The following is a 26147-nucleotide window of genomic DNA, read 5'->3' as shown; positions in this document are numbered from 1 at the left end:
CAGCCCACCACCTCTCTCTCTCTCTCTCTCTCTCTCTCTCTCCCTTTTTTACAAAGAAAACACTAACAGTTCATTCAATCAACCTAAATTGTCACCAAACATTGTAAAACGGTACTTTGATGCTAGTTACGTCAGGTATATGATGAGAAGATGCTCCTAATAAATCAATGTATACTCCACCTACTACAATTAAAGATGGAAACATGCTACCTTCGAGCTCCTCCATTCCTTCTTGCATCATTATTCTATATATCTATCTAAAACTATTTGTCAAAACTAGAAAAAGCCACTCCGAAAGCGCTCGTTGTATAATTGCCATTGACCATACCTATCTACATCCACATTTTTTAGAGCTGGTGTCTTGTCATAACGTAACTTTTCATTAGGTAACCTTGCTTTGGCTTCCACTTTGGCCCTCCTTGTTAAATTCAAGCATTTTGTTATGTCAAGGCACTCTAAATTAGTGCAACCATCAAGAAAAGAAAAAAGACCTTGGTCCGAGATCTTTGAATGCCTTAGCTCCAGGTGCTTCAAGTTTGCCATCAATGTAGAGATTACTTGAGCTTCTGCGTTTGCATTTGCTGGCGAAGACATTCTGAAGTATTTTGGCGATACCCAACTTTTTGTCGCAGGATTGTAATTGCCAATTAACCTGTTTCTTTTCAAAATTGTTAGGGACTTCCAATTTTGACCAACTTACTCCATTAATGAAGTGACTATAACATTTTGGCATTCACTAACGTCAAGGTGCTCAAGCTGAGGGCAAGACTTTACAAACTGACAAATAAATAAATCTGCGACCCCGCGAGAAGATGAAACTGATATAAATTGAACCGATAGACTACATGAGGCAAGGTAGGAGAGAGCCAAATCGGACCAATGATTGGTTGAGAGCTCAAGCAAAGAGCCTGCGCTAACAATAAGCTTGAGCATGTAGTCTAATTTGGCCTCGAAGGCCGGCTGCATTGGTCTCAAAGCGATTGCAAAAGCTCAGCGTCATGTGAACGCGCTCCCAGAAACCCGGATCCAGCGAAGCTGCCCACCATAATCTCTCTCTCTCTCTCTCTCTCTCTCTGGGGACGCTCATTTCACAAGAGCATGCCACTTGCCCTCAGCCGGCACCTGTTCTGCAGCAACAGTGCCATAAAACCTCAAACCTCCAGCCAAAAAACCTGTGAAAGCAGGTACATGGTCTACAGCATGTAGGAACGGCGTGACTAAACCACATGCTCCATCCTCTCAACTCTAAAAAAAAAAAGAGGTGTCCAGGGGGGAGAGAGAGAGAGAGAGAGAGAGAGAGAGAGAGAGAGAGAGAGAGAATTGCTCACGCACCGTATTGTTGGAGTAGGGACAGGCTGGGAGGGTTGCGGGTTGACAGGTTGGGAATCGCCAAGAACGTGCTCACGAGCATGCAACTCGACTCCCCCTAGTCACTACAGTTGCAAGCGAGCTCGTGCGTACAAAACCTCTCCCGGCCTTTCTTCATAGCTTCACTCAAGGCATATGCTTTGTCATTTGAGTTTGATGTTCTTGTCACTTTTCTCGATTCTCTTGCTCTACTTCAAGTAGCAGCTCTGTGCACACTCATAGCTGAAGAGGTGCTCCTATCTCTCTCTCTCTCTCTCTCTCTCTCTCTCTCTATGTAAGCCTTCCCTGTGTAAGCCCAACAATGTCCATGTGTGGGAATGGGACTCGGGAGCCTCAGTAAGCACCAAGCATGGCATGGCTAGAAGATGTTTGCATTGTGGTCACACAAGGCACATTAGACGGCGATTCTTTCGTTGTATGAGATAGCACAGGAGACAGGCTAGTCTCAAGGATGCAGTAGATGCTCCTTTGACTTGACAGTTGTGCAGGATCAGATACAGTGTCTGAGTACTCTAGTGACAGTGAGGTCACATTTGTTTCCTGTATTACTCCTGATTTTTTGATGTCTGAGGATAGTGCACTTCTTTTGCAGTGGGTGTTAGACACGGACGCTACTTTTCATGTCACTCCGTATCGTGACTGGTTCAGTAGCTATTCTAGCAGAGTGCATGGTAGTGTGCAATTGGCAGATGGGTCACTGTATGAGATTGCTGGTTCAGGAGATGTGAGACTGTCATTACCGAGCGGTGCATCGTACGTGCTCAGGGATGTGCGTCATGTGCCAGATTTGACGATGAGTTTGATCTCCGTTGGTCAGCTCAGGGATAGTGGATGTCGGGTATCGCTGCTTGAGTGATCTTTTGCATTGCATTTGGATTCGCTAGTGATTGTGAGAGGTGCTAGAGTTGGCACATGGTACCCATTTCACGTAGTATTGGTGCGAGATGGTCGAGTCTCAATCTTGTTACAGCCATAAAAAGAGCGAGAGACCAGGACAATCTCTTTTGCTCATGGGTTGCAGGGTGTTTTGCATGGAGTGCAGAGTAGTGAGCTCGTTGTGCACACAATTGGGGCACGACTTGAGCAGTCACACAGAGAGGTGACAGAGTCAGACATGCATGCTTTGCTAGTGACTGAGCAAACCAGAGAGTCAGTTGTGCGAGATACTTCTATGCAGGATAGACAGGTAGAGCGGTCTTGCTCTAGTGAGTCACGCCAGGAGGATGTTGTGCAAGAGTCTATGCATAAGGAGTTAGAGCATGATAGCTCTAGTGAGTCACAGTAGATTTAGTGGTCATGTTTGCAGTGGATGATTGCAGAGGAGGTTGAGATGTCAGTGATTATGCAGTCATTCCTTTCTATGATCAACAGTGACCATGGGGATATAGTTGTGCAGGATATGTCTTCCAGCAGAAAACCTAGAGCAGTTGGTTTTCTCTGAGGTTGCACGACAGGTTGATGCGTCTTTTGCGGACAGTCAGGAGATGCATGTGGCTGACATGCCTTGTCAGTCAGAGATGCCTATTGCCAGGGATATATATGTTGATGCATGCTCCGTAGAGCTAGCAAGGCCCGCTAGCATTGCATCGGCATTCGGTGGTCTCATGTATGAGATGCTGATCTTGAGACCGGATATCGCAGTTGCAGTGGGAGCATTTGTAGTTGGGGTTGTCAGTTGTTTGGTGACTGATGATGGCATAGTGCACGAGGGAGATATGCAGGTATTGCGTACATACTTGCAGTACGTGTGCCGGTACGTCTGGTGGTGTATGGACTTACACGGGAGCAGGACAGCCGGATGCACACGATCACAGCCAATCAGTGGGCATCGGTTGAGAGCGATTTTCTCTCGCCTTTTGTAGTCTTTAAACTAGGTTCCCTTGCTTAAAGGCACAGTCGCCTTTAAGTGGGAGGTTGTTGGGGTATAGGCGACTGTGCTTTGCCCGGCCGCCCAGAGTATGGGCGTCCATTGACTTATATACCTTATACACAGCATAAGAGTATAGGGGGCTGCTCACTCTTTGAGTCTCCCCACCCATATCTGTGTGTCGTGTGTCTCCTTCTCTCTCTCACTCTCCGTCTGTGGTGCTCTCCGATCCCCTTCAGGAATCCACCCACCTTCCTTCCAAAAATTTCAAGTATGTTGCTAGAGATAGATTAGTATCCACCCAATAACCTTTTGGACCCTCTGGGATGGCTCACCCAATAGCCAAGGTCTACCTTCTTCCCAACAAAGGTAAGCCTCTTAGCTCTTTGTGTTTGTGAGCTAATTGACCTAGCTGGATACTAGAGGTCATCGGCTCCATTTATCTGGAGCCTTATTTTTTGTAGGTTTTCAACAAATAACCCTAGGTGGAGGATGAGTTTGTGTACCAATACCTTGAGCACTAGTACCCGCATTGTCCTTTTGAATGAGCTGGTAAATGGCCTCTTGTTCCAGTTGTTCCTTTCATATAGACATCATTTCTACTTCATATGTGTCAATCATTCCAAGTTTTGGTGTTTACATTATAAAAAGTATGTCTTTCTCTAGTCAACCTAGCCTTGGATATCTTATGATACACAAAAGCAATGTATATCAATCTTTCACGGAGAGGTTGATTGGATTTAATTCTAGCTTTGAATAGCACTTCAACCATTTTTGTGAATTGGGATTCTAACATAGATTTACTCGCCAACTCGTTCTTTGGAATCTTTGAAGCTTCAACTGACAATTGCAGTAACTCATTAGTAATCTTGATCAATTGTAGAAGATGATTATGCCATTGGTACATTTTTCTTTTTAACAGCTTAAGATCAACTTTTAATTTCTCCATTGTTGACTTTTTCTCAACTTCATTCAATATCCTTGTCTAGGTAGCCCACTCAACTTTGCCCTCATCATACCAGATTCTTAGCTTATTCACAATCTTGATATAGCTTTGTTGATTAGTTGGCTCTAGGGCAAGAAAAAAAGGAGAAAGTTCATCGTCCTTAGCTTGTACTCCATAGAACAACTTGGGAAAATCAAGAACAAACTCAATGAATCTCATAACCAACTAGTTATCCTATTGGAGTATCTTTCTATAGATTTTGACGAGATGAAACAAACTCTTCAATTGCACCTCCTACTCCCTCAGTGTCATGCATGTTTTTTCTCCTTTGCTACTAATGGCATTATTTTCTAGCAGCTTCCTAATTTTTTGATTTAATACTTCTTGCCCAATCTACATCTTTACCAGCATCTCCTTGATTTGGACCCCGATCTCCTTCATATATCTATATGTGGGTCTATCACCTAGAAACATTTCTAAATGTATGCCTAGACTTTAAAGATTCACATTGGAAGGTTCTTTTATGTGTGGATTAGCCACCATATCATTTGTTTTCAACAACCATTTTGAAACTCTTTCCAACACATGAATGCAGCTAGAGTGTGCTCACAAGTGGTTTGATCATGATACTTAATCAGCTACCATTTCTCTACCATTCTCTTGGCTACAATGTACAACATTTGAAATTGATCTAAATCAGAATAGATTAGTTTTTCATGCAAAAAATCATGAATCTAAATTGTCTTTTTCTTTCTCAATTCAGTAAAGAAGTTTAGGTTTGTGTTTGAATTCAAATTTGAATCTAGAATAATTGTATTAGTGCCAACAGTTTAGTAAAACGAAGTTTAGGTTTGTGTTTGAATCCAAATTTGAATCTAGAATAATGTGATTACCTCTATCTAAGCTTTGCGATGTTGATTCAGACTGTTGTATTCTTAACTGCTTTTGAGTGCTTTGATGGGTCTGTTGTTGGGGTGGGTCATTTCTTGTTTGTTAGGTGGGTTATCATGATCATCATCATACTTGTCATCATCTCTTTAATCACGGGGACCTGCACCATCATCCTCAAGATCTTCTTCTTCATCCTTTTTATAATCTTCATTGACTTGGTCTTGATTTCTCATATATTCCACGAGCACTTGACTAACCAGAGTTTTGTTGTATTCCTTGGCTTTTTCTTGTAACTCAGACTATATAATTTTAACATAATTTTGTAGATCTTTGAAATTTGGAGTGAGATCTCCATCCGTATTTGGGGTATCAACAAGGGATTGATAAATGTATTTCTCTAAGATGAACTTTTTCATTATTGTGTGCATCTCACTAAGTGTTCTAGAAGCATCCCTTTCTCTATTCAACATTATTTTGAACCTTTTTGCTACCTGCTCAATGAACTTCTTCTCTTCTTTCATTACTGCATTTTCAATCGAATTGACTCCTCCCCTATGTTATTTCTTTATCACTCTAATACATATTGAAATTGTTATATGGATGAAAAAATGTAAATTCTAGAATTCTTACATAGACCCTTTGTTAAGGGACCTCTCACCTGGTATCATAGCGAAGTTTACCACTCAACCTAAAGCTGGTACTAATTATGCTTCATGTATGCATTCAAGAATGCTCTTTGAAGAAGAAAACTATATCCATGAAAGTTAATGATTGACATTGATTGGTGATAGTGGTGTTTGAGTATGAATAATGTTTAAGTTGACTACTCTGTATAAATCCTAAATATAATTGATTGCGACTGTCTTTTGATGGACAGTAGATATCGTCCTAGCATTTTGATTCTAATCAATTTGAAAATGCAGTATCTATTTTTCCATTCTACTTTTTCCTTTTTCAATGCATCAACTTCCGCCTTAGTATGTTTCAGTTCTTCGTTCAAAACAGTAATTTTGACACTGGAAGATGACCCCTGGGCCTCCATCATTTGTCTTATGGAATTCATTGTTGTATTCCATCCTAAGTGGATGGCAGATGCACAGTCCTTTCTAATTGTATCTTGATCAGTTTCTTACACAGTCATAGGAAAGGACTAGGGTAGTAATGTCTGGTTTTCTTATAATTGTTCTCCCCTTTAATGGCTATTTCTATAACCCATGTAACCTGTCCAGTCAAATCATCTGAGTTGATGTATGCTTTGCTACCCTAGTTTGAGCTTCAGATGTGCTAGTATGCACATTATCCTTCTTAGTAGTCTGGTATGTAGATGTATGACCCTGGGTCATGCTTATGGGTCCACTTTGATGAATGATTGATTGAAATCTTTAATTACATTGATTAGTGCTGCATTTTGAACTAAATTGGTTACATATTTTTAAATATTTTTTGGCTTTTTTTTGTAACTTTTTCTAATTTATTGCCCAAAATTGCTAAAATTTTTAATCAAAAATAATAAAGATGAAAAAAATTTCATGCAAACAACCAATCCAAAGTGTGCATTGCAAATTGCTGAGTTTTCACTAATTTTTTGGTGAATTTTGGTAATTTTTTAGTAGTTTTTGGAGTTCGAGACAAAAAAAAATTAACTTTTTTGCATGTGTGCATATTTTCAAAAACAATTTTGACAAAAAAACCGATAGCAGAGTGTTTCATTAAGTAGATTCCTCATGAGCAAAAAGAAAGTTCTTGGTTAGAGTCTATAACAAGAAACAATATAACTAAGTTTCCTTCATTACCTCTTTGAGAAGTGAGCTTAATTCTTTAATTAAATAAAACTAAATTCTCATTGGCTCTCAAGGTAGGCTATCCAATGAGATTCAAGCTTGCTAGTGGGATGTGCTACTTTCATTGTTCCCCCTAGTAGGCTACCCTATAGGATCAAAGCTTACTCATGGGATACTTTATTCTAATGGGTTCCCTTCCCTTTATTAGGGCTACCCAATGAGATCAAAGGTTGTTCTAGAGAATGCTTAATTCTCATTGGTTCTTCATGTTGGCTACCCAATGAGATTTATGCTTTCTTGTGGGCAACATGGCTAGTTACATGACATGTGTCCTTTATGGCTTAAGTGAAAGAAGTAAGTTTCTAATGTGTGTGAGTGTTCTCTCCCTTCTCTCTAGGATAAGGGCTCGCCCCATGCAAGTTGCACTCCCCACTTGGCCACTTGCAACCTCAAGGTGATCTTAGTGCACTTATTTAATGGTTCAAATACCTAGTGTTGTCAATGTCCTTCCCCTTTAGTCACAAGCCCAAATGGGCATTAACCGTTGGAGGCTTAATGAATCTTACCCTAAGGTCATTTCAAGCTTTATTGGGTTCACATTGCTCTTTTGTAGACTTTCTCTCCATTTACTCCCCTATCAAGATAAGTCTAGTAGCACATTTAATATTCTAACTCTTATTCCCTTTATCTTCCCATTTTAATGGCCAATTTAATAAGTTTAATATGAGAAAATCATTTGGAAAAGTTAGATATTAGATTTTATGACATTACCGTGCCCTTAAAATCATAGTCATTGAAAATGGGGAAGTGGGTACACATCCAAAACACAAAATGTGCACCTCTCTATAGTCCAAGGTAAACACAACACCCCAATCCACTAGAATTCACCTTCAAAATCCACGCAATCTCGCTTGCACATGCTCATTTTGACACACCAATGCACACACATGCTTCACCAGAAGCTCCAGGATATATCACACACCCAAAACCTCTATTCCACACCGTACACTCACACAAACCTCTCTCTCTCTCTCTCTCTCTCACACACACACACACACACACACACACACTTTGCATACACGGATCTCAATTTGGGATTGCACTCACAACCACACCAACACCAGCAACACAAGCAAAGCATACGAGTAAAAGAATGAAGGGAGACTAGGGAATCAACTCAAAGAGGGGGGGGAATGATGAACTTCTCCTTGCAAAATCTTATAAATCCGCCATGGCTCATAGAGAACAATTTTCTTCTTCACCTACTCCAAATTATTCTTGGCAAAAAGCCCCTTTCACTTTACAACAATCCCTCTTATAGGGAGGCCTCACTTACAAAAAAACAAAAAAGGTGGATTTTATTTGCCCATTCAACTCAAGGGAGCCTCTTTTCTTGAATTGAGATTCATTTGCTCCTTATTAGCACTTTGGATAGGGTACCAACATCTCAGCACTCTCTCTCTCTCTCTCTCTCTCTCTCTCTCTCTTTTTACCACTTGAAAGTCACCTACTTTTTGGTGCACACTTCTCCTCAACAAAAGGTTTTGACCTTGCGGCCGCATGAGAAGACGCCCTCGATTGGGAATTCCACATCATCATTTGCCTCGTGGACCACCGTCACCAAAAGGCCACTAGAAATGCCACCACAGGCTAGCAATACCACACCAAATAGTGCCCATGTAGGGCTGCGTAATGGTTTCCATGGCCACGGATCTCAAGGTGCTCTCTCTCTCTCTCCACGCTTGATACCATATGGAGGGCACGCTTTGGGACTTATACCCCGTAGCTCCGGCTCACCACAATGCATGTGGGCTTATCCCCTAGCCACATGGCAGCCTGTGGACACTCCCCTTGGTGGGTTGAGAGAAATACTCCATAAAAACCTTACCAATAAACAAACAATTCTGCCCATTTCAAACCGGTTTCGCTTCCTATCTCCGTGCCCAATTGCCAAGCTGTAAAGACCGGGTGAAAGTTGTTGTCATCAACTTCAATCTGCATGGAACCTGCAGATTGTTGTCATCAACTTCAATCTGCATGGAAATTGCCGCATTTCAAAATTTTCAAGCCCGCAAATTGAGGCCACCAAAATTGGCAAAGAACACTTGGCGTTTCCCCGCCGTCTTTTGGCATAAACTTCCAACTGCGATATCTCAGCCCTTGTGATTCCATTTGATGAGCCGTCAATTCCCGCTAGCCCATACAGTGTATATGACATTCCAAAATTTGATTGAGGCCCAAAATCTCTCATTAGGAACACTTCCCAATCCGATCAATTTGCCTTATAATTTGCCCCCGACAAACTTGCTTATCCGGGCCCGATTCTCAATCTAAAAGGACCGACATGGCCCATAACTTGAGTACTTCAAATTTACCTACTAAAATCAGCCCTGGCCATTTGTCCCCACATGCCCAGCTCATCATGAATGTGCAAAGTCTTCTAACTTAGAACTTCAATATCTTTCACATCATATTTCCTTATCATAGACCAACTCAAATGGGGTGAAATTGGTAGCCACTTTGTAAGACATTCTTTATACCCATAAACACTTATTGAGATTTTCTTCCACTCTATTTCTTGCTTATAAACATACTTTGTCAGCATATTTATGATTTTAGCATTGGTACTCTCTACTTGATTATTGCATCGAGGATGATAGGGTGAAGAGAACCGGTGTTGAATGCCTAGCTTCTCCACCAAAGCCTTCATAAGCTTGCTTCTAAATCCTTGTCCTCTATCTGACACGAGCACCCAAGGTACAATAACAAATGTTATCAAATACAAATTGAGCCACAACACAAGCACTTACCTCCTTAACTGTCTTCGCCTCTACCCACCTTGTAAGGTAGTCAATAGCTACTATAATGTATTTCTTCCCACTTGTTGACTTTGGGAGTGACCAATGGTATCCAAACCCCACTTCTCAAAATCATTTTGGGCAATGACAGCCCCATGTGACTCGGCTACCAGCCTTCTCTCTCCCATAGTTTGGCATTTGTGGTAGGTTTTGCACCAATAGTGCACATCACGTACTATCAAAGGCCACCAAAACCCTGCTCTCAAAATTTGAAACAAAACTTGGTTTTCACCTTGATGCCAAGTTTCCTCATGACACTGCTGCAATACCATTCCAAACTCATCTTTCTAAAGCACCCTTCACAACACTTCATCTTTTCCACAGGTCATAAGATCCTCCCCTATCAACTTGAACTTACGATCTTTTTGCACTAACCTTCTCCCCTATAGTTTGGACAAACTTTTTCAACACTGACCTGAGCCCAAAAAGTCATCAATCTCCTTCAAGGTTTCACAACTTGTATAAGTGGTTGGGGCCACATATATACTCATAACTTGTACTTCCACTTTTCTACTCTCAAGCTAATCCGCTTCTTGGTTTTGCTCCCTTTTAACATGCTTGAATTGGACCTATTCAGAAAACTTCAACAACTTTTTAACGACATAAAACTAATGCTTCAATGAATATTGTTTCACCTGCCATTGGCCTAGCATCTGCTTGATGACCAAGAAAGCATCACGTTTACCACCAACCTAGAAATGCCAAACTCCATGCATTGCTTCAAACCCGAATACAAAGTAAGATAATCCACCTCATTGTTGGTAGGAGCATCCTCCAAGTTGTAAGCCTTGAAAATATCACTTTCCCCCGTGGATCCCTTATTACCACACCTCCAGTTGCTTTTTGTATCACCCTTCTATATGCACCATCAAACCACATAGTAAAAGCTCCCACTAAATCAGGCTCCTCTTTGGCTTTATCTCGTACCACCCTTGGATAGATTGGCAAATCAACGACCTTATTGACCAAAATATTTTCCAAGTGAGATCAACTAGTATGGTTGTCCTTGAATTCAAAATCAAAATCTTGTAGCTCTATCACCCATTTCATGATCTATTTCCCTAGCTTCAAGTGCAACACCACTTTAGGCAACAAATTTTTAGCCGCTCAGCACATAAAACTTTTGTACAATGAGATGCACTTTGAACTTTTGGCAAGAAAAGACTAATGCCATGACCCACTGCCCCGCTTCTGTGAGGTCACCTCTCCAAGACTTATTACCCTGCTTTCAAAGTAAATAGGCTTGTAGATTCTTTCAACTTTTTACAACAACAATGCTCCAATAGCTATGGTACCTACCGTCATCGTGACATAGAAATCATCTTCTTGATTGGAAGGACACGGCATAGGCAGCTGGCACAAGATTTCCTTCACCCTGTCAAAAGTTTCTTGAGCTTCTTCATCCCATGCAAACCCATGCACCTGTTGCACCCTCTTTTGAAGAGGATACACATATTGGGACAACATCCAAAAAAACCTTGATAGATACTTCAGTTTATGCACAAATGAAGTCAAGCCTTGAGCACTAGAGGGAGGCTCCATAAGAACTAGAGACTTGACCTTCTCTAGATCCACTTCAATTCCATTCTACGACACGACATGGTCTAATAATGATGGTCAAGGTTGTACTAGCTTGCACTTCTGGGGGTTCAATTGACCTCCTTCTTCATCAAGCCTCTGAAAGCATAGATGTAGCTTTGACAAATGATCCACCCTTGAATTATAACACCGTATATTTTCCATAAACAACCTCATGACCCTGGCCAAGTAGGTACCAAATACCATGTTAATCCAATCATGAAAGGTAGCAGAGGCATTTACCAACCCAAATGGCATCCTGTGGCAGGCAAAAAATCTGCATGGAGAGATAAATGTCGTCTTTAACTGGTCTTTAAATGCCTATATGAAAGTACCCTAAAAACCCATCCATGATGAAATACCTCTCATGGCCAATTACCTTATTTAAAATTTCATCCTGAAACGACAATGAGTAGTGGTTCCTTTTGGTTTCCATGTTCAATGGTTTATAGTCGATGCACACCCGTCATTTCCCTTTCTTCTTAGGATTGATAACCACTGGAGAAACCCACTCAGATTCCTTCATGGGGTATATATTACTTGCATCTAGTAGCTGGTTGATCTCCTACCAAAGGGATTCTTTCTAGCCTTTTCCCCCAATCTCCTTAGCTTTTGTGCTTTTGGCTTGTACCCTTCCTTGAGGACTATCTTGTGATCAACACCCTTTTCTCCTCGCAGATCCTTGTACTTTGTCGCAAACAAATTTGAAAAAGAGGCACACAATAAAAAATAGCCCTCTTTCTCATGCTTGGTTAAATCTTCGCTCAACATATTGGCTACCTCTTCCACGCCTATGCCATGAACCTACGGCTGCACCTCCTCTTTTTCATGAGAGTCTTCCACTGTGACTCCAAACAAACCAGCATCGAGTTTTAGCATACCATCCTCACTTCCTCTTCCTCCATATCTGTATAGCCCTCATCATAGGCCCTCTCGGTCTTGTACTCGTAGCTTGTTGTATCATCTTTGTCTCTTACCGCCATAGGATGGAAACGGCTCTATTTAGTCTTCAAATCCAACACCACATGTCTCCCTCTCTCTTTATCAAGCAAGGTGTACACTTTGTTTCCTAGTCTTGTTTAGCACCTATTGCAAGTAGCCATGGTCTACCAAAGATGATAGGATATACATTATCACCTGCTTCCATCACAAAGAAGTCGATTAGGCACTCATTGCCCATCACCTTTACTCTTACATCTTGAGCCAGGCCCAAACACCTAGCCTTAGCATGGTTTGCTATCCTCATGCACACATTTGATTTTTCTACCACTTTAACACTTGTTTCCCTCATTGCATTTTTTGTCATGATGCAAACCTGATCTCCACCATCTATATAGGCCTAAACCCATTAGGAAAAATATGAACCCTCTAGGGGGTCTTTGGGATTAAAATTAATTAGAGGCCAACCAATAGGAAGAAGGTAGTGGACACACTTTATGCCCTCAAAAAAGTAAGAGGACAAGGTAGCCTTACACCTCTTAATGGCCTTTTACCTAGTGAGAAGGTAAGGGAGGTGGCTAGGGGAAAGGGATTGCCGGGGGGGGACCACTTTGACCTCTTTTCTTTCACTTTTTGGCCCAGATTAAAAAATACACTTAAAATTTAAAATTTTCAAAAAAATCAAATTTCAAGTTTTCCCTCCCTCCTACAAAGGTCTCTAGACGATCTCCAAAAGTAAAAAATATTTAATAAAATTCTAAACATATTTTTCCACCCTCCAAAGTCTTTCTAAACCTATTCTGTAGCTAAAAAGTGATTTTCTTTCTCTACAAACTTTTTTCCAAACTCTCCATTGTTGCAGAAACCACATGCACCCCCTGTAGTCCAGCATTATCTCTCTGCCCGCTTTCTTCCACCTCCATTGCAGCACCAAGCAAACTCCTCCCCCATCTCTTTCCCTTGCCCATCACATAGTTTCACACCAAGCTAGCTCCTCTGCCTTCTCTCACCTCCATTACAGCATGAAACAAGATTCTACTCCTTCTACTTTCATTCACTCACACTACATGGAAACCTCTTCTCCCAAAGGTGGAAAAAGTATAAGCTCACATGACTTGCATATCACAACAACAGGGAGCATGCATAGTGCACGGGCATTGCAAGGGTTCACCTCCAACATAAAGATAGAATGATAAGGAAATTAACCTTGTATCTTACATTCAAAGCTTAACATCATCTCCATCTTTAAGTTTATCATGCTGGAGAGAATTAACCTCTTTATGGATTTTAATGTTTAGGGATTCACACCTCATAACATGGGGTGTGCTATTTTGTTCATGGCTTTGGTGCACCATCTATGGTTGTGTAGCATGTGATTGAGTCTCACAATGCACGTAAGTTTTGTTATCTATGGAGACTTATCAAAGATTCTCCTTCTAGTTTCTTCTTTGTATAGTTGTCACTAGATTATAAGAATGATATCATTTGGTACTTTATAACTTTGTGCTCACAAAATCTGTTGTTTACTTACACAGTCAACTTGTTTTGAGACAACATGAGCAATCAATCATGTGCAGAGATGGAAATCACTCTATTCTTGGTCCATGACGAACCTTTTACTACCATGATAAAAGATTTTGATAAGAATAGTAGGCAAATACTTAAGTGTATATGAATCTCTAGATGAGGAAGCCAAATACTTGTGTAAGAGAAGCTTGACAGCAACAACATTGTCTCCGTTTGTAATTATTTTCATGAGGTTGAATTCCTCTATAAATGATTTTGTATTTATACTCATTTTGGTGCAATATAAATATGTTTTTTTGTTAAATGGTGTCGCGCTGAGTGAGAATATTTAATTTAGATTACTAGAGTTTCATAAAGATATGAGAAACATTGTTGACCTTTATGGATATTTTGATTTTCCTGTAAGATGTTTCAAGTCTCAAGTCTTAATCACTCCACCTTGAAGAAATTCAAGCAATATTTTGATTTTAGTTTAATCATTAATGATTATTCTTATTCAAATGGATCATAACCTTTGTCAAGATGTCCTCATTTGGGGATGTTGAATATATCCTGCTTCATTAGCAACATTTCAAAAGTTGAGAAAGCTAAATTCTTGCTTTCCAACATGTTATTGTTTCCCTACGATGCCTATGCCAAGCTTAACTTAGAGAAAGGACAACTTGAGATGGAGGTGTCAATGTATAGCGGGTGATTGATAGATGAATAATTAACTTTTTAATGATTCGTGTTTCAACATACATATACTTTAAAGCCTTTGAGTTTCCACTTTTTTTAGTAGTGTTGACAAGTTTTTGATATCAAATCTTCTTAAATATCCCTATTTATTAGCTATTGGTAGCTATTGCTAAAGATAATACCAATAGCTATCACCTTGTGGACTTCACTGTTAAATTGCGGATTTTGTTAAGTATGGAGCCTGATTACCCTTGTAATTTTCTGTGGTAAAAGCGCACATTTGTAAGGCCCCCATTATGAGGAGAAGCCATCGTGCGTGAAGGAAAATCACTCACCGGAAACCAAAATTTTCATGGACAAGAATCAGGGGCAACTTTAAAGGCCTCGGGGGCGGAGGCCCCCGAGACTTTTTTTTTCGCCGGAATATTATGGCCGGCCGATGGCCGGAAAGTGGTCGGAAAACAACCGGTCGGTTGGCCGGTGGTCGGAAGTCAATGGCCGGTGGCCGGTGGACGAATTCAATGGCCGGTGGCCGAATTCAAAAGCGGACTTGTCTTCTCAAGGGCGGCCACACATGGGCGGATTGGAGAGTCCGATTTGGACTTATTCGCACAAGGGCGGCTACACATGGCTGTCTCTCATAAGAGAGGGCAACCCTTTTGGCCTATAAAAGGAGTCCATTTCTACACACATTTCATAGTGTGAAGTTGATGCAACAAGGTGAGTGTGAGGTGGTGAGAGTGAAGCAAGGCGGGAGCTCCATTAAGGGTATAATCCCTTTGTAAACTACTTCTTGTTTTGAAGTACTAAAGCCATTGAGTGGCTGCTTTCCCGTGGACGTAGCCCACATTGGGTGAACCACGTATATCGTTTGTACTCTCTCTCTCTCTCTCTCTACTCTATAATCTCGTGTATATAAATCTGTCTCTCTCCATTAAGTAATCTACTCAATTATCTATTTAGCTACGTCTTATTTCCTAACAATTGGTATCAGAGAAAGGTTTGCTCGTAGCTAAATTATCTCAAGGAAAGGATTCCTTGAAATGAGTGGGAGTTATGGCGGAGGAAGGGAAGCTCAAGATTGAGAAGTTCAACGGCAAAAACTACCAACATTGGAAGATGTAGATTGAAGACTATCTCTACCAGAAGGACCTCTATTTGCCACTAGGCGGTCTTGCGAAGAAGCCCGCAACAATGGCAGATGAAGCATGGATTGTCCTTGATCGAAAGACACTGGGAACAATCCGGTTAAGCTTGGCATCAACGGTGGCCTTCAATGTTTCGGAGATGAAGACCACGGAGGACTTGATGAAGTCACTTGACGACTTCTACGAGAAACCCTCGGCATCCAATAAGGTATTTCTTATGAAGCGCTTGTTCAATCTAAAGATGGCAGAGAATGGTTCAGTTGCAGAACACTTAAATGACTTTAACACAAACATAAGTCAACTTCGATCAGTGAAAATCAATTTCAATGACGAAGTGCGAGCTCTCCTTATACTATCATCTCTACCGGATAGTTGGAACAGCCTTGTGATGGCTGTAAGTAATTCTATCTCTGGCACAAATACTCTTAAGTTTGATGATGTTGTGGGTGTTCTCCTAAGCGAGGAAATGCAAAGGAGAAGCACATAAGAATCATCAAGTGCTACACTATCAGTGGAAACAAGAGGAAGGCTTAAGGAGAGGTTCAAAAACCAAAAGGGTCGTGATCACTCAAGGCGGAGCAAGTCACGCACAAAGTCAGTTCTTGAATGTTGGAACTGCGGCAAGAAGAGCCACGTCAAGAAGGATTGCTGGTCCAAGAAGAAGAAGGAGACAGAGTCTCAAGACAACAAGCCAACATCGGAGGCCAATGTGGCAGGTAAAGTAGAGCAAGATGCTCTAATTCTCTCATTAGACAATGTGTCTAATTCCTGGATAGTAGATTCCGGGGCTTCATTCCATGCGACACCACACAAGCAACATTTTCAAGACTACACCAAAGGTAATTTTGGGTATGTATACTTGGGAGATGATGAAGCTTGTGAGATTGTCGGCAAAGGTATAGTTTCTATCAAAATTGCTAACGGAAATGAATGGAAGCTTAAAGATGTTAGGCATGTTCCTTCTCTTCGCAAAAATTTGATCTCTACAGGACAATTGGACGATGAAGGTCACAACATTGCATTCGGAAACAAACGGTGGAAGATCTCAAAGGGATCTTTGGTGGTTGCCAAGGGTGAAAAAGTCGGTACACTTTACTTGTGTACTATTAGCATGCAACCTTCAGCTTGTGCAGCAACTACAGAAGTTGACAGTGCGGTGTGGCACTACCGACTTGGGCATATGAGTGCCAAAGAAATGCAAATCCTTCAAACAAAGAAGCTTCTACCAGGTTTAAAAGAAGTGGACTTAGAGTTCTGTGAAGATTGTGTTTATGGTAAACAAAAGAGGGTAAAATTTCAAAAATCAGGAAATGAAAGAAAAAATAAAAAACTTGAGTTGGTTCATTCTGATGTTTGGGGTCCTGTAAGTATACCATCACTTGGTGGCTCATTGTACTATGTAACATTCATAGACGATGCGACTAGAAAAACATGGGTTTATGTCATGAAGAATAAATTCGATGTATTTTCCATATTTCAAAGGTGGAAAGCCTTTGTGGAGAATGAAACAGGTATCAAGGTTAAATGCCTCAGATCCGACAATGGAGGCGAATATTGCAGCCAAGCTTTTGAAAGCTTTTGTGCTAGCAATGGCATTCGGAGGCAAAGGACAACCCCAAGGACACCTCAACAAAATGGGATTTCGGAAAGGATGAACAGGACAATCATGGAACGAGCACGAAGCATGCGGCTACATGCAGGCCTACTGCTTGAGCTTTGGGCGGAAGCTGTAAGTACGTCTGTGTACTTAATCAATCGGTCACCCTCAACGGCATTGGATGGGGGAGTTCCAGAAGAGGCATGGACAGGTAAACCGGTGAATTATGCATTTCTCAAAGTGTTTGGGTGTGAGGCTTTCATGCACATAGATAGAAGCCTAAGATCAAAGTTAGATGCAAAGTCCAAAAAGTGTTTCTTCATTGGCTATGGAGAAGGAGACTTTGGGTATCGCCTATGGAATCCTGAAGATGGTAAAATCTTAAGGAGTAGGGATGTAATTTTTAACGAACAAAATATGTACAAAGATTACTTGGAAAGAAAAAAAAAAAAAGAAACAGGTGATGAGTACATGGAGCTTGAGGACGGTGAAGACTCAAGGACTGCAAACGGTGACAATGTGCAACAACGTCAACCAAATGAGGAGCCTCAACCTATTCCCCGAAGATCTACAAGAGCAAGTAGACCTCCAGAAAGGTTTGTTCCTTCCTTCAACCATCTCTTGATCTCAGATTCTGGAGAGCCGGAATCATATGAAGAAGCTATGCAACATGAATCCAAAGAAGAATGGACGAAGAGCATGCAAGTGGAGATGGACTCAATACATCGCAACCAAACATGGGAGTTGGTTGAGTTGCCTAAAGGTAAGCGGGCACTTCAAAACAAATGGGTGTACAAGCTAAAGGAAGAAGAAGGTGGGAAGAAAAGGTACAAGTCTAGGCTTGTGGTAATAGGTTTTTCTCAAAAGAAAGGTATTGACTTCAATGAAATATTTTCTCCTGTTGTAAAAATGAACTCAATTAGGCTTGTCTTAAGCCTTGTGGCTGCTCATGATCTAAATCTCGAGCAAATGGATGTACATACGGCATTCCCTCACGGTGACTTAGAGGAGGAAATCTACATGCGTCAACCAAAGGGGTATGAAGTAAAAGGTAAGGAGAAAATGGTTTGCAGATTAAAGAAGAGCTTGTATGGTTTAAAGCAAGCATCAAGACAATGGTACTTGAAGTTTGATCGATGGATGTTGGATCATGGATTCACAAGATGCAACTCGGATCATTGCGTCTACACGGAGAATTTGGGAGATGGGAAATTCATCATCCTAATGTTGTATGTTGATGACATGTTGATTGCAAGTGCTAACATGCAGGACATCAAAGACCTAAAAGAGGAGCTGTCCAAATCTTTTTCAATGAAAGATTTAGGTACTGCAAAGAGGATACTTGGTATGAAAATATCAAGGGACAGGACGAAGAAGACAATAAAGCTATCTCAAGAATATTACATCAAGAAGGTACTAGAAATGTTTGTAATGCAAAATGAAAAACCAGTTTCTACACCTTTGGCTGGTCATTTTAAACTAACGAAGGATATGTGTCCAAAGACACAAGAGGAGATAGCCTATATGTCTAAAGTTCCATATGTTGCAGCGGTAGGTTCTTTAATGTATGCTATGGTCTGGACAAGGCCAGACATTGCACATGCAGTGGGAGTTGTGAGTAGGTTCATGGACAACCCAGGTAAAGAGCATTGGCAAGCTGTGAAGTGGATACTTAGGTATCTAAAAGGGACAACAACAAATGCTTTGTATTTTGGAGGAACTGATATTTTTCTAGAAGGGTATGCTGATGCAGATATGGCAGGTGACAAAGATACTCGAAGGAGCACTACTGGCTATGTGTTCACGGTTGGAGGAACAGCAGTAAGCTGGGCTTCAAAGCTGCAGAAAGTGGTTTCACTTTCTACCACGGAAGCAGAGTATGTAGCAATGACGGAGGCAAGCAAAGAAATTCTGTGGCTTCACAGATTCTTAGAAGAGCTTGGATTCAAACAAGACAATTGTGTCTTGTACAGTGATAGCCAAAGCGCTATCCATCTTGCGAAGAACTCAGGCTTTCATTCAAGGACAAAGCACATTGAGGTGAGATATCACTTCATACGCACTCTTTTGGAAGAGGGACAACTAAAGCTAGGAAAGGTGTATACAAGTGAAAATCCTGCAGACATGTTTACAAAGGTGGTCAACAAGGAGAAGTTGAGCTTTTGCTCATCTTCAATCGGCATTCAAGGATAAGAAGCCAGAATGGAAAGCAGATACAGGTTTGGTTTGGAGATCAGTCTCCAAGTGGGAGATTGTTAAGTATGGAGCCTGATTTACCCTTGTAATTTTCTGTGGTAAAAGCGCACATTTGTAAGGCCCCCATTATGAGGAGAAGCCATCGTGCGTGAAGGAAAATCACTCACCGAAAACCAAAATTTTCATGGACAAGAATCAGGGGCAACTTTAAAGGCCTCGGGGGCGGAGGCCCCCTAGACTTTTTTTTTTCACCGGAATATTATGGCCGGCCAGCGGCCGGAAAGTGGTCGGAAAACAACCGGTCGGTTGGCCGGTGGTCGGAAGTCAATGGCCAGTGGCCGGTTGACGAATTCAATGGCCGGTGGCCAAATTCAAAAGCGGACTTGTCTTCTCAAGGGCGGCCACACATGGGCGGATTGGAGGGTCCGATTTGGACTTATTCGCACAAGGGCGGCTACACATGGCTGTCTCTCATAAGAGAGGGCAGCCCTTTTGGCCTATAAAAGGAGGCCATTTCTACACACATTTCATAGTGTGAAGTTGATGCAACAAGGTGAGTGTGAGGTGGTGAGAGTGAAGCAAGGCGGGAGCTCCATTAAGGGTATAATCCCTTTGTAAACTACTTCTTGTTTTGAAGTACTAAAGCCATTGAGTGGCTGCTTTCCCGTGGACGTAGCCCACATTGGGTGAACCACGTATATCGTGTGTACTCTCTCTCTCTCTCTCTCTCTCTACTCTATAATCTCGTGTATATAAATCTCTCTCTCTCCATTAAGTAATCTACTCAATTATCTATTTAGCTACGTCTTATTTCCTAACAGATTTGAGTTTTACTATGTATCCCATTTGGATAGAGAAAGTGTAAACATAAATTATAGATGCATGCAAAGTTAACATAGAAGATATGTACCACTCAAGCCTATGTAAACTAGCAATCAAGAAACCTCTCTTTGGATACTATAACAATAGGTGTCACATGTGTTTCAAATACCAAAGAAATGGCTTTACCAAAACATTCCCAAGAACAGGGGATGGACACAAGGAAGTAAAAATTGGATCCTTGTTTGGTCAATTTCTAAACCAAAAATGTTTAGTGCACATGATTTGTGAGGCCTTTGAGGGGCCTTTGAACACCGAGCAAAGGGGGGGGGGGGGGGGGGGGGGGGGGGCGGCTATGAGTACCTCAAACACTACACCTCCATCTCATGGCCATGCATTAAAAAATTTATATAGTGAATATCCCGGGGCCTTTGAACACCGAGCAAAAGGGGAGGGGGGGGGGGGAGGGAGGAGGGTACTCTGGGTACATCAAAAACTACACCTCTATCTCATGGCCATGCATTAAAAAAAGACCCTATTTTCCATTTTAAGGCCCTAGGGATCCTCAACAAGAGGGTCCACAAGGGCACGCAAAATGGCCAAGCAGGGGTCCTAGAGTATGGTAGACCTAGAGTGCTCTTACACATCAACAAACTAAAAAGTCCAAATTTCTCTCATTGACTTTGATAAACATACATTCATGAACAGCTTCCAAGGGGTAGTGCAGTCATAGTTCTTGCATCCATTCCATGAGATGGTATGCTCATGGGGTGACCTATCACATGAAAATATCTTTGTTGGGGTGCCCTCATGTTAGGAAAGGGTGTATTCCTAATGAAAAGTTGTTTTATTTTCCTACTAGGATCTCTCCATATTAACATAATGATTCTTAGTGTAGTGGGAGCCACATTTCTTGAGGAGAGCTTTGTGCCACCGTAAAAGATTCATGTTATGCCAGTTCCATGAGCCATTGTTGCAGACACCACCACTCAACTAGCATAGTAAGAGGTCACCTTCTTGTACCATGATGCGTTAGAGGCCTGTTCTTCAAACCAAAATATGTATGAATTCAATATTTGCAAGATGTATAATAAAGACACTCGTTAAATATATGATGTATAGACTTGCAAGTATTTCCATCCAACTCGGAATAAACAATCCTAAAATATACATTATGATGAGATTACACACCTCTAATAAGCATGGATTTGAAGCACCTTCTACAAGATGTTATAAAGATGTTATAAAGAAATTTGTTTTAGAGGAAAAGTGGTGACACTTAACCTCTCTAACCTTTGACCTTTCACTATTTAACACTCATCGAGTTTCAACACAAAAGAAACCTTTGTGCCAAGCACTGTCAAACAATTAGAGGAAAGACCTTATACTTCAAAGTCTATGATAAGGAGAACACAACCAAAAGTAAGAAGTATATTTTTCCCTTGAACCAAAGGGTGTTTCTTTCAAATATGTGATGGTGTTGGTAAGCTTCATAATGTGAACATCCTTTTCGTGCATTTGTTGTTAGAGAGTTTCAACCTCTGTTAGCGAGTCGCCACGACGGACGTCTATAGCATAGCTTTTTTGTTATTAACATAATGTCAATATGCAAGGAAGCGACTCGGGATGGGGCACATGAGAGTGTCAATCTCACCAAAGTGAACTTAGAGTGTTACATTTAATGGCCTAGTAACTTGTGTGTAGCGGAAAATAGCATGAACATATTGAGCACTTCATTAGAATGGATTCTTGATGAGAATAACAAGAGTACTTGGGTGGAGAGAGCAACAAAAAGCATAACACCTAGTTAGATATCATGAACAATACTTCAAAAGAGAGAGAAATTAAGCAATTGACAACAGTTGAGGACTGGATTTGCATGGAGGCGGTCCCCCCTCCAAAAGGCTTTGTATTATGGTTTCCCCCATCAAGAGAGACATTTTACAATACAATTCTTTGTGTTCCTCCAATGCCAGCTAGTGCAATGAAGATGGAAACTTCAAGCACTAAGCAAAACACTTATCAAACACAACATCAATTCCCTCACGGTCTCAGACCCAAGACCTCGCACATCTTTGAAGATGGTGAGAGCTAGCGGGATATGAGAGTAGATTGAGACGAAGAAGGAGTAGTACTACGAGAAAGATGTACATCTCCTCACATAATCACTCATATTTTCATAGCTTAGCTTAGTAATTAGCATGGTAGAGGAGATGAGCATGCATTGAAGCTTGGATCTTGGTTGGATTTGCATCACAAAGCCAAGAGTTGTTGGTGTAGGCCTCCCTTCTCACAAGCTTGGAGTAGGTGATAAGCTGTCTATTAAAGCTTGAGAAGAGAGAGAGAGAGAGAGTCTTCTTACTCCACACATAGACTAGTGTGAGTGTGTAATGCAATAATGCCTTGAGAAAATCAGTCCCCCTCTCTCTCTTGGTCGACCCCTCTTGCTATTTGCTCATGCAAACACCCCATTGGACCTCCCCAGCTTAGCCAATAGGATTTCAGGAGCATAAGTGATAGAAGGATGGAGCTCGACCCGCAGGTGCGTGGAAGCAATCAAAGGATGTCAACCTCTACTCGACCGACTAATGACTACTTCCTACAAAGATATCAAATCTACATGCCATCGGTTCTGTGAATGTGAGAGTCTCCTATGATGCTACCGCAAGCCAAAATCCCATTAGACGTTCTCGAAACGTTATGAAAATTGAGGGATATCCTATCAACACCCATAGGCCACTCTCCCTAAGGTCCGTGACCCAAAACCCCACCCAAAAACACCCGGTGCAGAGTCACGTACGATGTCTGACAGGTTTATGCAAGTCGACATTTCCAAAAACTAAGATACCTAATGCGTAGGTCTACTCGCTCTGATCGCGTGCATATGCTGAAATGCAGAAACAGACAACGTTTACTCATCGAAACTCCAAAAGTAGCTCGCGGGTGAATCTACCAAAACACAGACGAACGCGCATGATGTAAGCATCAATGCGTAGCTCTCCTCGTGGGCAACACGCTGGAGAGGGGGAATAGGGAACACACCCAGCACACAAAATATTTGCCTCTCTATAGCCCAGGGATTCCACAACACCCCTAACCTCTCAAATAACACCTTCAAATTGGCTAATTTGTACTAACAACTCCACTTTAGCATACAAAACAACTATCGCACACCTTGCAAAAAAACACCCCACAACACAAATGCACCCACATTGCTCAACTCACCCTTTTCGAGTCACAAAACACTCCGAATCTGCACTCTTGGTAGCACCTTTCAAGCTGTAGGCAAACCCTCTGCAAGCAATGGCCAATACACGAAGAGCGAGAGAAAAGGAGGGAAATGGGAACAAGCAACATAAGAGATAGGGGCAAATAAGTGGTATTATTGCATGGGGATTAGTACATTCAAGTATGCAGCTTCAATGGCAAGCTTAGCACCACACAAGCTTCAAGCTTCCAATCACACACTCAGGCAAAAAAGCCCTCAAATTTTCGCATTTACATCCTTTTATAGGGGTGCCTCTAGGAGGTCCAAAAAAGAAAAATGGATGAGTTTCTCCTCCCGTGGCCTTCACTTAGAGCTTCTTTTAGAATTCTTTTTGCATTTCCAACACTTGACATATTTGATTTTTGGAAACATTTGCATGGTGTACACCTTGGTTCTTTGTCCTTTCCATTTGGCCGCCCGGATTTCCTCTTGGGCCTTTGAATTCTCCTCTCTTGCCTTGGCTTGACTTTATCTTTGGATGTCCTTGGCCTTGCCCTTTAACTGCCTCTGTCGGCTCACCTCTCTGCAGCGAGACCCCTCCCCTCCTTGAGCAATAGCGATGTCGCTATTTGGGGGGGGGGGGGGGGGGGGGGGGGGGGGGGGGGGGGGGGGTACACCTCTTCCTCAAAAATTTTGGCCCTTAGCGGGCGTGGGCACTGGCCCTTAACTGCCACATCAGCACTCTGAAATTCCACCCCTCGCGGGCGCCCATGGGTGCGCCACCGCCTCTACACCGCCAAAATCGCCACGCAGCACCGTCAGGTCCGCGCGCACAACGCCTGCGCCCACACGCCATCGCCATGGGAGGGAGCTCCCCTCTCTCTCCCCTCTTGTGTACATTAGAGGGCGCACGCTCCTGCTGATATACCATGGCATACCGGCATCCAACTGCGCATGTGGGGCAATTGCCCGGCCACGTGGCAGCTCGTGATGCCCCAAGCCTCAAGGCTTTGGAAATAAAACAAAACCACCTCTTTTTTTTTTAAAAAAAAACTTTGTCTTCCCCCATTTTGTCCTGCATGCCCATTGGCCCCTGATGGTCCATCTTCTAAGCTGTAAAACCTGGCTGCAAGCTCTCCGTGCCGACTTGAAAATGCCCGGCTCCAACCGCATTTCAGGATTTCCCAATACCCCATACTGAGGGCGCAAAAATCAATCAAAGCATCTGCAACCAACTTTGGACAAAGGCGCCCAATTTTCCGACTGTTGTAACTTCTTGCTCCGGACTCCGTTTGACATGCAATCACTTCTTGCTAGCTCCATATGATGCACACCCTGCTCTAGAACTTGTCGGTGCTCTAAAAGATTCCAGATGGCGCATTCTCCAATGCGGCCAAGTGGGCTCAGACCCGGCCCGTGGGAATACTTCAACTGACTGTATCTTGCTAACCAGAGCTCCGATCCACAATCCGAAAAGACGGGTAGGCTCCATGAATTGAGCTCTACACACCTGTACCTTGACTTCCACTTGGATCACCTGTCTCCAGCTGCCCTGTCTGTCAAGAATCTGCAAACCACTGAAACTTCAACCTTCAATAACTTGCGCTCCGTAGCTCGGTTTGATGAGCCGTCTAGACCTGCTCCTTCAGCACTTCAAGCTCTTCATTCCTATACCCAGAAGTTGCACTTTGTATCTCTTTCACTTGCTACCCAAATTAGCCCCTCATGGAGCCTTTCTTGGCCTATAAGCCGCATCATGCATACAATTCAGCTGCTACCTGCCATCCCATGATTTTCCTAGCTGCTCCAATCCCTTGGCATGCTTCTGCTAGCTTGCATACATCTGCCCATGCCACCTTCTAGAGTCGACATACTTTGGTTGCACCATCATTGCCCACCCCCTGTTGAACATTTATGCTCAACCACATAAAAGCTTTATTCCACTACTAACTGCAAAACCTGGCACACGCTATGAGAAAACTAAAACCATATGTACATTGTTTTATTGCACTCTATTGCCAAACCTTCAAGTGGGTTTCCCCACCCCCTGCATCACATAGCTTCCACCTGGATCAAACACCTGCCGTTGATATCTTCCACCCATCTGTAACTGCTCAACATAGTGCCGTACCCCAGTACCTAGACCATCATGTGTATAGCCTGCCCATAGACTACCTTCTGCATTCTATGCATAACTTTGCAACCTGTCTACTCCATACCAAGTAGCACCAAGCATATCATCATCAAAAAAACAAGTACCTGACATCAAGCTCCAACACACGTCCGACCCTCCCTCCCAACCAAATAAAGTGGAGGACTTCACCATAGAACCCTATACCTGGTGAAACAGCCTCCATAGAGTTGTATATACCACCATATGCATCAACCATAGCTTACATACCTTCACTGGAAGCAAAGCCACTGCTTGAGATTCTTGTTTCTCCACCATTGGACATGTCTGCTGCATCGAAATCTCCACCATCTTTGGCATCACAACCTCTTCTTTGACCGCACACTCAATTCCAGCGTCATCAGGCCATTCCTTGTCAACCGGCCCTTCAAGGTCGCTCTGCACCACCGCTTTGTCAGCTTCAATTACCTGTTCTTCAAGCACCTCTTCTACTGTTGCATCATACTCCTCCATGGAAGAGAGAAACTCGTTCTCCATTGCACCATCTTTGTCTTTCTCCCTAGACACGGCCGCTTTATCTCTCTTGGCAAAATGCTGCACCTGTTGCACCACCAT

The 26147-nt window shown here is 42.2% G+C and overlaps 1 pseudogene; it reads right to left on the bottom strand.

Moving 5' to 3' along the window:
• Positions 1–276: 276 nt before the first annotated feature.
• On the bottom strand, positions 277–26147 carry LOC147445834 (F-box protein SKIP1-like; annotated as a pseudogene).

This window comes from Adiantum capillus-veneris, chromosome 12 (assembly GCF_014529385.1).
Source record: "Adiantum capillus-veneris isolate H3 chromosome 12, ASM1452938v2, whole genome shotgun sequence".
Classification (NCBI taxonomy): Eukaryota; Viridiplantae; Streptophyta; class Polypodiopsida; order Polypodiales; family Pteridaceae; genus Adiantum; species Adiantum capillus-veneris.
The sequence above is the reverse complement of the archived record's forward strand: the minus strand, read 5'-3'. Positions and strand labels throughout refer to the sequence as shown.